Raw genomic sequence first — 13,998 nt, 5'->3', positions numbered from 1 at the left:
AATTCTTTCAGAATTAGGGACGTAACAGTAATAAGAAGAAACCGTCGTCACAATTGTTGGTCGGGGCTCTCCCCTTTGCTATCTAGAATTTTCGCTCCATGGCGTACAAATGGTTCAGTTTTGTTTGAGCAACAGGTTTTCTCGTCTGTGGCTGTTTGTTATTGTATTGGATAATAGTGCAACAGGTCCCAAAGACTGGTATAACACTTTTCAGGGGTGTGTGGTAGGAAGGGGAAAATCACACACACACAGACTGGTTTTGTATGTGTTTAAGTAGAAATAGTCGGGGTTGTTTGGAGGCAGGAACGAAAACATCTATTGAGAAAGAGAGACCGGATTTAGGTAAACGTTGATTGAAAGAGGGAGTTGATTCTCTATAATGGAGAGGGGATTGCATTGACATTGAGAAGGAGAGAGAGAAAGGGGAAGACAATTAGAACTGAAGAAGCTAGTTTTTGCCAGGTAGGTGAACCTGTGAAATAAAATGCTTTTTGGGGGGGAAGTAAAGGAACAAGTTTGTCCGTAACTAGAGTTATGCGTTGCCAATATGAATGGTCAAACGTTCAACTACTGTCTCTTACAATATTTTTTTTTGAGAATGGTCTACTCAAACGTTTTTCTTGTGAAATTAGTGCCTTTCTCATCCCTCCGCGGGTTTGCGACTAGAAACGTGATACAAGATTTATTTTTTTAATTGAAGTTATGATATAATATTTGTTTTGCAATGAATTTTTGATTTAAGGAAGTATATGTGCACCAATCTTCTTCTTCTTCGCCTTCTTCATCTTCTTCATCCTTTAGATAAAAAAATATTTTAGAAAAATCAACTTTTAGGTAAAATTTTTTGTGATGTAGGTGACCGAAATTAATCAACTAGATTTCTATGGGTTGAATCTAGGCACTTGCTAAATTTAGATTTTATAGAAATAAACTGATGAAATTATAGTAAAAAGGTGATGAAAAGATTAATTCATACGAAAGCTCTCACACGATATTTTATTAAAGGATAACTAAGCTTGTGATGATCTCGAAAATCACCTGTGCCAGATTAATAGCACATGGATCATGTTTTAACACTATTTTCCGCATCTTATTTTAATGACAAGGCTCGTTATGGCACGAACCTATCATTGACATACAGATGTATCGAACCTTATTACTTTTTAGTCAAGATTGGAAGTTATAGCCAATTGCTGGCCAAGATGCTCTAACTTGTTTTTTAGCGTGATCGAAACCTAAGTATTATCTTGCTTAAAAATTTTTCCTCGTTATATTAGCGGTAGGTTATTTTACTTAAGGAATTCAATGCATGACCTTTGGCCGATGGGGTTCTGTGTCCTTGAAATAGATATGATTTGAAAATTAACTTCTTCTAAGAGAAATTTGGAGACTAAACAGAATTTGGACGCAGTTATTGATTACGTTGAAAGCAATCAATTTTGAATGAAAGCCATTTGTGGTAGTAATGTTGAAGAACGTATCTTTATTTGCCTTACTGTTAAGTGGTTTGTGTTGGGAATTTGTGGTGGTAGACATTTTTATTATAATAATGGAATTTATTAATGGAATTTTGTAATGGACAAGTGTATATAAAGTATTACCTTAAGTTATGATACGTTCATGAATCAAAGACGGATACTTATTGAAATCAAGCTTCCGGTATAATTAAAAAACTTATATTTTCCCATTTTCCTCTTATAAACATTTGATGACATCATTGTTCTAAATAAGATAAACCCACAATTTATGGGAAATTATTTTTAACATTTGAAAATTCAAAATAAATTTTTTATAAATTTCCGGTTTATTTTATTTATCATATATATGTATATATATATATATATATATATATATATATATATATATATATATATATATATATATGTATATGTATATGTATGTATTACATATACAGAAAATTGTGTATTTTAGTATACATCATTGTTGTGTTACGGAAAAAGAAAATATAGTCGACCATTAATGATACTAAATTAACACCACCAAAGTTACCTGTTATCAAACAAACTTATTTTTCCGGTAAACCAGACCAGGCTGCTAGAACGTTGAGATACTACCATCTCCAAACGTTACGTTTCCGAAGCTGTCAGACCTCGAAAACGTTTCCCGGTCATCCAGCTGAGCTAACCGGAGCGTACATTAGCTTTAATGACTTGTGTTGGGGGGGAGGGGGGTGCACGTGTTAATGAGACTATGCATTGATTGTCCGGAGAATGATTGCTTGCGTAGCGGCCGTGTCGATGCATCTGTAATGGATAGTCGGCGAAGCGTATAGTAGTAGTAGTAGTAATAACAGGGGATTTATACTTTAAAGGGGATGTCGCTAGTCAGCTTGAATGAGTTCAGACTTATCTAACAACATATTAGATTAAAGCAGAGAGAGATATATATTTGTAATAGCACTACGGGACCTTGACGATTATCTTGTTTTATTTTTCCCTTGTTGAGTCTAAGTGGATTGAATATAAATTTATCTTTATTTTCCTACATTAAGATATCCTGGTTAACTAATTTAGTAGTTATTTCGTTTCTCTTGTATGAGTATATTTTTGTACATATGTTAAAATCAACAATTACATTGGTGTTTACAAAGTCATTTTGTCGTTCTACTACGTACTTTTGAGAAAACTACCCGAGCTGTAACAATACAAGTCCAAGTCCATATTGTTCATGAATGGGAGCTTGTGTGAATTAACCTTTGGGGGATTATTTGGTAACATTACGCGCTGGGCTCCAGACAAACTATATTTCTCTTGTAATCGGTTCCTTCCTTTTTTGCGATATTTATATCGCCTTTCTCTGGAATTGGCCCAGTGGGGTCCATTTATCTTTTGGCCTTCGTTTCCGCTGCCCCGTAAAAATAATTGTTCAAGGACACGCTTATGAAATTAAGGTATAAGCGGTTTCCTGGCGTAATATCCCGCTATGGATTTACCTCCACGTTTTTATAAGGGAAAGTAAAAACGAAGACCTTTTTTCCTGAGAATATGTTGTTTCCATTTAAACTATAAAATATGTTGTTTCCATTTAAACTATAAAATATGTTGTTTCCATTTAAACTATAAAATATGTTGTTTCCATTTAAACTATAAAATATGTTGTTTCCATTTAAACTATAAAATATGTTGTTTCCATTTAAACTATAGAATTAATTGTTTCCATTTAAACTGTAGGATTAATTTATGTATCTTCAGCTCCACTTATCCGTGTTTTCATCTTATATCTTTATTTTCTATTTAAAATTATGCACATATATTTATAGGATTATTTTTATAGTAAAGGGTTGCGTGAGATTGTGTAGACCAACTCAAGGATAGAATATCTCTCTCTCTCTCTCTCTCTCTCTCTCTCTCTCTCTCTCTCTCTCTCTCTCTCTCTCTCTCTCTCTGATGCATTTCTAATCGTCTGGCTATTTTGAAATAAGCTCAATAGTTTTCAAAATATTTGATAGTCAATGCTGAATAACATTTACCGGTTTATCAATGCTAATGTATGACTACGAAGAAAGGTCCAAGGACTAAAGTGACAGGAGAAAGCTTATTGGGGGGGGGGGGATTGGTGTTGGCCTATGAGGTAGGAGTTTAGGTTACGCCATGAACGGTAATTTTCGGTGGTTTGATAGCATGAGCAGCAGTGATTTAGGTTCATTGTTTGTTATGCAGCATCTTATAAATGAGTTAATAAATTAGTTATTGCCAGTTATTATTATTTTATTTTTCTGTTGGTAGGTTTTTTATCATTGTTTCGCTTTAATCGGAGGACTGCATGCATGATAAAGAGAGGAAATGACTACGGACCTTTCAAAACCGGTCAAGGACGAAAGCAAGGCTATCTCGCCAATTTTCCCACTTTGATATTTCGTATTTCATCATCCCATCCTTCCTGTTGCTATGGTCATTTGCATAAAAAGAAATTTGTGGAAAAAATTTCGTGTCATAACGGGTCTCTTGTCGGAGATGGTCAAGTTCCAAGTGAATGCTGCTGTCGGAAATTGGATTACGTCACATCCGATGTCTGGGTGTTGGGGCTCTTGTGCATTTAAGTAATTTTGGGGCTATGCGGCTTGTATTGAGCCGATTACAATTCGTGGGGTACAAGACTTTCATCGGGGTAGTTAGGAGCTCCGAAGGAAGGAAACGGGTCATATTGGCGAGAGCATGTTCGTAATGTCATTGGAGTCGAATGTAAGGTAAATTAGGTGTTCGGCGTCTTTTGAGAGTAAACATACTGCTGCCTTGTGACGGTAGTGTGGCCCAATGCAGTTTACATCAGGCTGGTTAAGGTTTGTTGCAATTGTTAGCTTTCAGGCTGTGTTACCCATTGCTTCTTGCAGCAAACTTTCAATATTTGTTTGCTTAAACACACCCCAACATTACTCTTTAATCCAGACTCTTGTCGAAAGTAACATACATACATTTTCTCACCTGCGCTCAGTTTAGGTACACTTTGTTTCGATTTTGTACCATCTTCAAACACCTTTTTTTATTTGTACCTGATCACTAAAAACTGCTTGTACACTTATTTACATGTTGTGCTTGAAGTGGTTACCAATCTGTGAGAGCCAGACGTCACCTGTTACATTACGTAAATGTGATTTTAAACTGCTATTGACCTCAGGAGTTTGCTGGGTGTTGCAATGAGTCACAGTAAGGAGTGAGATGGTAGCTTTGGTGTAGTGTATTTGTACTGCACTTAATTTATTAAACCATATAAGTAACATTCCATCGAAATCAGTTAAAAGTGTTCGGTTGCTCAGTTTTCTGCAGTGATTTCTTGGTGTTAGAATCAAAATTTCATCTTTTTTTTTCATGTGCAACAGACATATTTTTTTTTTCTTGGGAGGAAATATTGATTTTCTTAGTGTAGTGTTTTGGTGGTCTTAAATTAGATTTATATACCGTATTTAGTGTTATGTTACCAATTTCATGTTTTGTGGTCCAAAGTTTGAAGATGAACAATCGAATTATTTATATTTCTTGTTGCCACTGCGATAGAGATGCTAGATAAAGAATACTAATGTTCCCTCGCATCTGTCATTTTGTGTGTAAGGTGCTTAAATGTGTAACTTTTGTTTTTAACTTTGTTTTTGTGTCAGTCGACTTGAATAAGTGTGATTTTTTTTTGTGTATTTAATTTACTGCTACTTTAGAAAATTACATCTACTTGTCCTTTTATGTTATTTAGCCATCCTATTAATGGAATAATGTGAATGTATGGCTTTTGGAGAGTTGTGCTTTCCCGTCTGCCATCCTTGCGTATTTTCATTGCTCATTTTAGGAGTTGTGTTGTTTTGCAAATTTTCACTTTCATCTTAAGTAAGGCTGTCACCTCCTTTGAACCAAAAGAAATGTCACTTATTTACGATACACGTTTTCGTATTTGTTGTGTTATTAAATGCTGAAAGTATTGGGTTGTATTAATTTCAGTGATGTAACAACACAAGGATCTCTTGCGGATTTCATCTCCAGATGTTAGAGATTTCAAAAAGTGTGTAGATTATTGTAGCCAAGAAAACAAAACATTTGGTCAGGGAAAAGAAATTCTCACAGTTTCTGTGAAATGCCAATACCTTTCACTTCGCTGACAGGAATGATATTGAAAGGGAAAGTTCACTCGGTACGCCAACAGAACCTATCTCTTCTTACTGTTTGCAACTTATAATGGTGCTTGGCAGTTATATCAAACAAAATTTGAACTGGTTTTTACAAAAAACTGTTCCAAAGTGTATTAGATGTAGTGGTAAAATTATTAAGAGTTGTGGCTGTAAGATTCACACTTCTGAGCAAGAACGGTGCTGCGAGAGAGAGAATCTGAAGGTTATTTTTATCTCTTGGGAGTCATTCGCATTGGTGTTACACGAAGAGTGAATGCCACATTTCAGCTCGCGCAGAATGTTAAAGGTGAAAGAGGCAGAGTATGAGTGTAGTAAGGGCACCGTGACGTCAAGGGGTCGTGCTAGTGACGCAATTCCACCTCTCTCTCTCTCTCTCTCTCTCTCTCTCTCTCTCTCTCTCTCTCTCTCTCTCTCTCTCTCTCTCTCTCTCTCAGGCAGGCAGAACCGTCACTTATTTTTATTTCTTTTTCTATACCATGAATGTACGAAGATACCCTATAAATATTGTCCAGAAATATAGTTAATATACGAAACTTGTTAAATAATGTAAATGTCGATGCGTAGTTTATTACTTGGGTAATTCATTTATTTTCATAACCTCAGTGCAGTGTAAAGTCCAAAGCTTAAAGCAGTCTGTGAGTTTCATGTTGATTAATTTTGTAATTATAACTTGTATATGTAACTTATATTCTTGTCTTGTTGAGGATTGTGTAGTATAGAAAAAGGGCATCGCAATCGTTGCCATGAACGTTTCTTTGTTTTTCTTTAATAATGAATTGCATTATTTCATTCGACATATACTAGTTGGTGTTTTCTTTGTTTTTCTTTAATAATGAATTGCATTATTTCATTCGACATATACTAGTTGGTGTGTATTTAGTATATATGTAAACACAAATAAATATATGTATGTATATATATATATATATATATATATATATATATATATATATATATATATCTTATCACCAGTTTATTTTGGGTATACAAATCTAAATTTAGTATTCATTAATAATTAAACGTGATCACTGGAATAAAACTCGATTTTTTATTATTTATTTTGAGATAATTGCGTACTACTTATAAGTGCTTTTTTATGTTGGGTGCATGATTATTCTCCGACTTTCCAGTTATAAGTGTTGAAGTTCCAGCATTTCTAAAGGAAAAAAATACAATTTCTCGCGGTGGATTGCCAACTTGTTCAGTTTCTGATTATTTTACATACCGTAGTACTTCTGGATTTACATTGATTAAATTGTCATGATACATTGTGTTATGACCTTTTTTGAAGTTATAAATGTTTAAAAGAAGTTAGTGTTGTTTTTTCTTTATCAAATTATTTTATATTTTACGTGTGTAATTTGCCGAAGAAGTGATTTTCCAGGTGAAGGACACCAAAATCAAACCATTGTTCTCTTGTCTTGGGTATTGTCAGTGCCTCTGTACCACCGTCTTCCACTGTCTGGGGTTAGAAATCTCTTGCTTGGGGGGGGGGGGGGGGGGTTATACCAATGCTGTTCTATCTTATTTCTTTTCCTCTTTTTTTTTAGTTTTTATATTTTTTCTTTTTTTGATTTTTATAGTTAATACGCGAAGGATCTAATTTGATGTTACTGTTCTTGAAATATTTTATTCTGATTGTTTATTTTTCTTGTAGTTTATCTCCTTGTTTCCTTTCCTCACTGGGCTGTTTTCCCCTGATGAAGTCCTTGGACTTAAAGCATCTTGTTTTTCCAACCAGGGTTATATCCTAGCTTGTAGTAATAATAATAATAATAATGGTTACACTGCATTACTAGATGGATGTAACTTAGAATTTTCTTGTACACCCGTAATGTACTGTTTCTTATGGATTTGCATAGAATTTTACAACTTTTTTTTAATATTATTAAATTCTTCTCAGCGGTAATAGAGAAGGTTTGCTTTAGCGTGTGTGTGTGTGTGTGTGTGTGTATGTATGTGTTTCGACTTGGGTAGAGGTTGGGGGAGCGATTGTGAAGGAAAACATTATGAGCTCAGTGGCCGCGAGCAAGCGCTGCCGAGAAGTTACAGTATATATACCGTACTCTCTTTGTGCAAAGTTGATGACGTAGGGAATTTTAAGTTTATGTTTACTGACGTTGATTATATCCTTATCTGTTCAACCTTCTTGGTCCGTTATTTTTGTTGGCTTTGTTGTGGATGGAAGTTTGAATGTTCTTGTTTAAGGACTGTACTATAAAAAAAAATTCTTTGTTCTTAAAAGGGTTTTACTTTACCCAACTAAAAGGTGCAAATCATCACTGACCATTGACAAATTAAGTAGCGTTCAAGCGTTTATTAGCAAAATGTGGAAGGGGCCAGAAAGAAGCATGCTTATATTTTTCTTTTCTTTTCTGTTTCATGGCATTTAATGGTACATAATACTAACATTGAGTTTCTTACTTTCAGGTACGTGTGTGGTTTCTTCTAACCAATCAGTTATGAGAAGTCTTGGCCGTTCTTGGGTGATTCCAGGTAAAATGATATGACACCTGTTTGCCTGTAGTTCGAGGAAATGTAAAAATGGCTTTTGTCATCTAAATATTCTTATTTTCTAACATTTTGCTTAATGTCATGTTGACTGATTTGGTGATCGATATTTTCGTATATTTCAAGGTAATTCTGTATTATAAAGGAAACTATTTTTTTAGGCATATTAGGGTCGTATTCTTTGTCATTTATTGTCGTTATTTATTAATTGAAATGTCTAAAATCAGGATAGAACCTGTTTACTCTGAAACGTGACCTCCAGTGGTCAGTCCAATGTAATAGAGTCAGCTCAGTTTGTCTAGTAATTAGGGGTTCCGGTCCCTGTTGGGTGTGGAGTCTCTTAACCTGGAATTTCCACCTCTCTCTCTCTCTCTCTCTCTCTCTCTCTCTCTCTCTCTCTCTCTCTCTCTCTCTCTCTCTCTCTCTCTCTCACACCTACTGTTTGGCTTCTGACATAAATTCTATAGTAAAGTCTAGTCTCTGGGTCCCAAGTCTACACAAAAGAAGGATGAGCGTTATATCCCCATTACCACCTTGTAGAGTTGCAAATTTAGTTGAAACTACCAACAAACCTTATTAACCTGGACAAGGAGCATTATTTCACCGTGAGTGTAGCATAAATTGCGTTAACAAAAGACACGTTATGTTCTGATTTCCCATGATCTCTAATCATCATCATCTCCTCCTCCGTATGTTGACGCAAAGGGCCTCTGTTAATTTTGCCAGTTGTCTCTATCATGAGCTTTCAATTCAATACTTCTTCACTCATCGTATCCCTTTTCACACTTCATAGTTGTCAGCCATGTAGGCCTGGATCTTCCAACACTTCTAGTTCCTTGTTGGAGCCCAGTTAAATTTTGGTGAACTAATCTCTCTTGGGGAGTGCGAAGAGCATGCCCAAACCATCTTAATCTGCCCCTCACCATGATCTCATCCACATATGGCACTCTAGTAATCTATCTTACATTTTTATTTTTTATCCTGTCCTGCCATTTAACTCCCAATATTCTTCTGATGCTTTGTTCTCAAATCTACAAAATCTGTTGAAGATTGTTTCATTCACATACCACGACTCCAAATTTACTGTACTTAAAAATCCGGCCAGTAGTTATCGAGGAGGTTGAATATGGAACTTCATCTCCGAGGTGGATGACCTTATGCTAAACGGTCGTGTTATTTCTCTTGGATTATAGTTTTTGAAATTGTATCCATGCCAATATATTTTTAGCATTGAGTATTATTGAAGGTGATGGCACATTCAAATAGTAACGGGCCTAAAAAAACACAACTTATCGAAGAAAAGAATACCGAAGTGCTAATAAGAGTAATTTATTAAGGAGAACAGTAGTTTAAAAGGTAAAGAAATAAATATAAAATACGTATATGTGCTTGTATCAAGTTGAGTATAGAATAAAGACAAGGTTCTTATTGTACGTTGTATGTAAACACTGCTAGGCTATGCTTGGGACCCTTGACCATACTGCGGAATTCCATTATTTCAACTATGTCAGTGACTTCTTTATTATATGATTTTGTCAGAAGTTGGTCTCGAAAGTGCCAAGGATAGTTTTATTCCCTATTGCGGCTACATGAGTATCCCCCATTAGAACGATGACATTAGAGGAACCTCGGCTATGTATTTACGTAGCAACTTGTTCCCGGCTTTGTAATGCTTCTTAAGGTACCTTTGTTAGGTTTCAGTCTTTATTACCTATTGTCCTTTGTATCAGATTGCGAAAATTTGTTACAACTTTTAGTGAAGTTGTAAATATATCTTGAGCGCTCTTTAATTTGTATGGTTTTTGGAATAGCATGCAAAAAATTTTATCGAGGAATTGAAGGTTGTGGAAATACGTTTTGAAACATGACTTATGGTTATACCAAAGCTGCTTGACAAGAAATTTCGCTTCCTGAGCTGTAGAACAATATATATCTAAAGCAAGGAAATTGTTAGGATATATATAGCTGGTTAAAAATCAGCTCTTTATACGAGCGTACGATTGCCATAAAAGGATTTTGGATCTTGTTATTTCAAGTTGTCTAATATACGCCGTCACTGTAAACTGTATAAATCTGCATAGGAACTTCCTCTGTGCTGTGGAATTCAAACTCCTGAGCATGGGAACAATGAGGACATATCTACAGGGAAATGGTTGGATGACGTAGGTGGCTAGGCATTCTTGGCAAGAAACGATGGCTCATAGCATTTCTGGTCCGGAAATTGTTCTCCTCTGGAAGGTGGAAGTTTGAAGCTGGGACAGCTGGGGAGAGGAAAGGAACATGTGTAGATTTGATGAAATCGTCGGGCTCTAGGAGCAATGTGATAAAGTGAACCCCCCCCCCCCCCTTATTCTTGAATAATCTTTAATACTGTGCACATTTGTTCGCCTGTTCCCACAAACTTTGAAAAAGGTTGTTGCTAAGCTTAAGTCTCTCTCTCTCTCTCTCTCTCTCTCTCCTCTCTCTCTCTCTCTCTTGCATTAGCTTACGACGAATGTCAGTGAGATTCATGTCTTAGTGACTACTGTAAAAAACACGGTAAAATATCGAAGGAAAGATATCTTTTCTTATTCGAGGTTGTGCTTGTAGGCAAAACCTCCCTCTGACTGACCTTTCAAGAAGCTATGTGGTTTCATTGCGTTGGCACTACTCCCCCCCCCCCCCCCCCCCCCGCTCCTCTTTGCACCTCCTCCCATGCTGAACAGGTTATTAAGTGTACCTCGAAGGAAAGTGCAAGTGATAGTAAATCGTATCTCTACATTGTTGCATAACTAGAATAGAATGGTGAGGATTTTACCTTTGCTTTTATGAGGTGCATACCATCACTTCTTTTTATTGTTGCCATTTCCATACTACTTAAGTCTCTCTCTCTCTCTCTCTCTCTCTCTCTCTCTCTCTCTCTCTCTCTCTCTCTCTCTCTCTCTCTCTCAAATAGGTACCAACGCATTTATATTTTCGTGAGGTTTTTGGTATAAGTGGAATGTAATTCACACATTCACAGTTTGTGCAGATTCTACTGTATGTTGATTTCCAGTATTCATATAACCTTAATACACAAGGTTTACAAATTGTACAACAAGGAGCTTTTTTTCAACGTGTCAGTGATCTCAAGTATATAAGGGAAATTTTGTAATCAATTATTTGGAACCATAGTTATAAAGTTGTTTGGAACAAGTATCCTAATGTAATTGAAAATCCATATGAATGGTCTGTACGTGAAAGTTAGCAACAAATATTCTACAAAAGATATAAATTTTTTGAACTTAGATGATTTGAAATAAAGTGGAGCAACAGGCAAACTTTAAATATTTTGAGGCAAATTCTTTTTAAATACAGTTTATGTAAGGATAAAAAGACAATATTTCAAACAGAACAATGGAAACTCTTTTTAATTTACCGAACTTAAATATTTTCCAAGAAACATTAAAACGAATACAGTGCTTGCATTCCTGGGTGAAGAAGAGCAAAAATCTTTCCTCGTTCTTAAATCCTTTGTTGTTGTTTTTTTTCAGCTCTTGGCATTGTTATCTAAAGAATAATTTCTTGAGCAGTCAGCCAGGGATTGTCTTGCCATATGTGGAGATGGCACGCCACACCCAGTCTTGATCCATTGGTAGCTACCTTTTAGTGATATATATATAATATATATATATATATATATATATATATATATATATCGTCTGAAGTAATATATTTACATCCTCTCATACACTTCTGTGAACATGCAAGTACGCTTAATAGCCCTGCAGAGAGGAGGAAATGACGGAGTGGGCTTCTACTATTTATCGACGCTTAGTTGTTCCGTCATTTCCAGTAACCATATATGGTGTTAAGAAAAAGTTAGAAAGTGAAATAACCCAATAATGTTGGCGGATGGTGGGAGAGGATGTCCTGTTTGATGTACAGTATATTTATTTAAGTTTGTGGGAAATGGTCGTGGCTTGAGTTCAGGCTTTTAAAATGTCCATTTTTATGTTACGTTAACTTCTTGAAGAAGAGAACTTTTGAATGAAGCGTAAAAAGCCTGTAAATCATGGCGTTACCAGCCTTCCCAATGGCTGTCAGATTAGAGAGAGAGAGAGAGAGGAGAGAGAGAGAGAGAGAGAGAGAGAGAGAGAGAGAGAGGAGAGAGAGAGGAGAGAGAGAGAGAATCCTGTTTATATTTATGACCTCGACCCTCTTCGCCCTGCTTATAGTGAACGTGGCATCATCATCCATTAGGTCACTCTGCCAAGTATGGATCCTCCGTAGCTGGGGCCAGTCTGGCTGCTGGGGTTACTGGAGTAAAAACTTGTCAGTTCGTGTATGGTGACGTCACTTGCATCCTCTCCCGTTAGCTAGAGTATGGCTGGTTAGCAGGACACTATGAGAGAGTGCAAGGAGGTAGCGAGCCGCGATTCCAAAGGGGCCTTCTGTACTTGAAATTTATTGGAGATGAGGTCTCCTATGAAGCGCTTCTTCTCCTCCCCTCTCCCCCTTCTCCCTTCCTGAAGAGGTCCTTGTACCACAGCTTCGATTTATGATCATAAACATAAAGGTGTTTTATTCCCCTTGAGAGTTTTCATTGGCATGGGAGCTTTCCCTGGGCTGCTGGGTGGTAGCTGGGGCTATGCTTAGATGGCTGTTGCCGGTAGTGATAGTCAAGGTCTATAGATCTTGGTGATAGTAATCTGGCTTCCAGTTATTCTTGAGCGTAGTTTTTTCAATGTTTATTTGTCTTTACTCTTTAATTTTGGATTTTCTTTTGGATTTAAACAAGGTAATGTTGCCAACAAGACCGCATGATGTTCATACATATGTGACCTTTATGGTTTAGCTCACTGTTACTGCTAATGACGTATTAGCAGCCACTGGATTGTAGTTCGCACGTGTGATAATGTTGAGCAAGAACAAACTTCAGCAGTGAATATTTTCATCGATTTTTATTGATTTATGAAGCGATTTTGGAACTAGTTGTAAATCATGTTTGCGTCAAAGAAAATAATCAAAATAATGTAGTCAACCACCATTCTTTATTGACACTGACTTTTATATGAGTGAATGGAAAATATGTAGAAAAAAAATACCATTGAAAGCACTAGGACATAAAGGGCAGTGGCAACTGAAGGTTGAGTCAAGATGCCATAAAGATCTTAGGGAAACAGGCATTAAATACACGTTGCCAGACCTAGACGATAGGTGCCATAAGAACCTATGCCTGAAACCTTTGGAGATTTTTAGGAAGAAATTGAAGGCCTGTATCCAAAAAATATTTGTCAGAAGATGAATTGAAAACTATGACAAATAAATAGGATATATTGACCACATGAGTGCTTGAAGATGAAGATGCCGATAATTATTCAAAAGCACTTTCCTCTCAAGTTTTAACGCTATTAATTGATATGTAAAATTTAAGGTAATTAACAGAAGTAACCATGATGTTCTCCTTTTAATCCGACATACGTATGACAATATTGCAAAGCATAAAAATAACTTTGTTATTCCATATTGCTGTCCAACCACTTAACTTTTACAGCGTGTGCAACTGGCTGCTTTTCCCACTCTCACATCGGTGAAGAGCCTCCCCAGCATTAGTGTCACGCCATGTCCCTTATACCTTTTGGGTACAATTATCATCGTCTTTACATAATTATCATTAATAACTACTAAAATTCATAGGTTTTTACTTGATGCATTACCAATGTATTAGAAATATAGGGACGAATTGCCTTCCCCGTAATCAACAATTTAATACATTATCAGTAATGAAATGAGTAGAGACCCCACATCATGACAATCGTCGAGGTCTGGTTCCGTTGCGATGATGTGCCGAGCTCCGGTCCTGGGGCTTTTGGGTAGTATTGAATCGAGGTGGC

At 36.2% G+C, this 13,998-nt stretch overlaps 1 protein-coding gene across 4 annotated transcripts in view; it reads left to right on the top strand.

Moving 5' to 3' along the window:
• Positions 1-13,998, top strand: part of LOC137624369 (neurogenic protein mastermind-like) — a 58,253-nt gene that overhangs the window by 13,019 nt on the left and 31,236 nt on the right. The window contains exon 2 of one of the 4 annotated variants that reach the window (XM_068355076.1): positions 8,063-8,128. The exons of the other annotated variants lie outside the window; for them this stretch is intronic. The gene's annotated coding sequence lies outside the window, so the exon portion shown is untranslated. The remainder of the gene's footprint in view (positions 1-8,062; positions 8,129-13,998) is intronic. 4 annotated transcript variants of the gene reach the window in all.

The sequence above is a fragment of the Palaemon carinicauda genome, chromosome 31 (assembly GCF_036898095.1).
Source record: "Palaemon carinicauda isolate YSFRI2023 chromosome 31, ASM3689809v2, whole genome shotgun sequence".
Classification (NCBI taxonomy): domain Eukaryota; kingdom Metazoa; phylum Arthropoda; class Malacostraca; order Decapoda; family Palaemonidae; genus Palaemon; species Palaemon carinicauda.
The sequence above is the reverse complement of the archived record's forward strand: the minus strand, read 5'-3'. Positions and strand labels throughout refer to the sequence as shown.